At 43.4% G+C, this 2,428-nt stretch overlaps 1 protein-coding gene across 1 annotated transcript in view; it reads right to left on the bottom strand.

Annotated features, from left to right (window-relative positions):
- TESPA1 (thymocyte expressed, positive selection associated 1) overlaps positions 1-1,836 on the bottom strand; it is a 37,496-nt gene extending 35,660 nt beyond the window's left edge. Inside the window, exon 1 of the mRNA XM_006762684.2 lies at positions 1,689-1,836. The gene's annotated coding sequence lies outside the window, so the exon portion shown is untranslated. The remainder of the gene's footprint in view (positions 1-1,688) is intronic.
- Positions 1,837-2,428: the final 592 nt, after the last annotated feature.

Consider the following 2,428-nt stretch of genomic DNA (forward strand, 5'->3'; position numbering starts at 1 on the left):
CATTAATTTTATTCTTCCCTCTTTTCCCCAACAATATCTGAACTGTCTCTTCTCCTTAAAATCTGTGTTTAAGCTTTTCTGCATTAGGCCTGGACATGGGTAGGGCACGGAGTACAGTGGGTATCAGGATATCCACTTTGGTCTTGTCCTTCAAGTGGCAAAGGGTTGTTAGTTATCAAATGGAAATAAATATCTGATCTTTTTCCTTTACTGAAGCCAGAGTGGACCTTGTGAGTTATGAGCTGGGACTGACTTTCTCTCTATTTTCTATTAGAATAAGAATCATAAATCTGAAACTAAAAATGACTGTTGGGTCTCTATGGCCACTGCCTAATGCTTCCTCACTGGATTCCATCTAACATTCAGAGCAAGTGTTCTTAGGATTGTAAAAAACTTCTAAATGCCCTGGAGTGCCCGTGAATAAGAAATCATTTGTTAGCTCTCTTTCTGTCCCCTATGTTATATCTTCAGCTTGTTATCTCTGATAATATGTAGAAATAGAGAATGCACCTAGCTTACCCTCTTCCTAGTAATACTTCATTACAGGAAAATCCCACCAGATCTTTTTCTCTAATCACTTAAGCCTAACACAGTTAAGTCTGAAGTTTGAACACACAAGTTGAAAGCTTCTGACCTCTGATCTCCGACTTCCTGTCCTCGGCACTGCCATGTACTATCTAGAATGTCCCTGGGCCTCTCTACCCAAGGCCATTGGTGGTAGATGGAGTCACTATTCCTTCCCTGGGGATCTCTTCCGAATCCTCGTGGTCTTATCAGATCACTCCTGTGGGGCTCTTTTATCTTGTCCTTGTTCAGTTTTGGGGACCTACCTCTTCTCTTCCACTCACTGGGGAGCTCAGTAGCACAGCAGGGGCATGGGGGAAACCCCAGCATAGTGGATCTTTCCACTCTTCTACCCTCCCCAAAACTCATGTAAGTAGTGACATGCTCAGCCTGGATTCCACTAAGACAAGGATATTGGGGAAGTACAGAATCCACCCTTCTCCGCCTGGGATTATGTAGGTTATTAAGTAGTCAATATATGCATCGATCCATCTCTGACATGTATAGCTGAAAGCCAACCTTGATGGGTAGTTATCTATCTTGAGCCGTCCAGTTAATTTGGTCTGGTGCTGTCCATTTGTGTAACTTCCTGGGTAGCCCCAGTGTACCTTGCTTTAGTTTATCTCCTCAACAGCTTTTGTTCCATGATTTCTGAAGAAAGTTCATACCCACAAAAACCAAAATTGATTTAGTCAGAGTTATGGATGCTAGAATGGGACCTGAAATGAAGCTAAGAAACTCTTCACCTGGAGAATCCTTCAAAGTTAGAATCACATTGAATTTACAGCCAAAGTGAGTACAGCAAGACACAGAGATAAACTTCTCAGGTGAGAAAGGTGAAACATTCCTAAATATTAATTCAGGCCATCAAAGGAACCCATGCTTTGTGACCCCAGAAAGAGTACCTCTCTAGTAATGGGAAGGAAAAAAAGAGTGTAAAGGGACTCCCTGTTCCAAGAGGCACAATGATGAGTTTTTTAAAGGTTGGAGTCAGGGGCGCTGGAGATTTTCTCCTGACTTTCCTCTTTTCTTCACAGCCTGATGTTTCTTTGACCTGTTTTCTCCTGTCTCCCAGCATCATCCTACATCAGCATAGTCTTAAATAAAGTGGAAATTGCACTCACCTGTTTGCTGGTAGAGAGCAGAATTTGAGGCAAAGCAGTCATGAAAGCTGGGCCAACCCTTTCCCAGGCATGGGGATCGCAGTGAGGACAGTGAGAAAGTATCATATTGCATATTGCACTTTTCTCTCTGTCCTCATTAAACGGCAGTTGCAAGCTTGAAAGGGGAAGCGGAAATGAGAAAACACACAGGCACATATACACACAAATGCACAGTCCCCGCCTCCTACCCCAGCCACATCCTTTGCTCTAGCTCAGGAGGCTGACTGAAGAGCAAAGTATCTGACAAAGTATTGAGCTCGCCAGTAGTGAGCCCTTCTTGTCAGAGGGCTGCCTTGGTGCCCCCCAAACAGCAGATCTTTTCCTATTAAGGGAAAGGTACAGCCCCTTTAGTGATGTGTGCACAGGAAAATCTTCCTACCACATCACTAGAATCCCACTGCTGCAGATAAAGCTTTCTGTCCCCAGCAGGGGAGGTGTCTGAAAATGACGCTAGATCTCTCTCTCTGGAAAATTCTCTCACATTTATCTCAGAGAAGATGCATGCAGCCTTATCACACACTTGAGAGGGCACTTTGCCCAAATGGATGTCTTCATAACTCTTTCACACTTTGCTGAATTCCCCAGAAGCTTGTTTTCAAATACTGCATACCACCGCAAGCCACTTTTTTTCTGGGTTGACTTCTTAGCACTTTGTTTTTATGTTCAAATGACTTCAAAGTTTTCCTCTTAAAAAACACTCA

The sequence above is a fragment of the Myotis davidii genome, unplaced genomic scaffold (genome assembly GCF_000327345.1).
Source record: "Myotis davidii unplaced genomic scaffold, ASM32734v1 scaffold518, whole genome shotgun sequence".
In the NCBI taxonomy this organism is placed as follows: Eukaryota; Metazoa; Chordata; class Mammalia; order Chiroptera; family Vespertilionidae; genus Myotis; species Myotis davidii.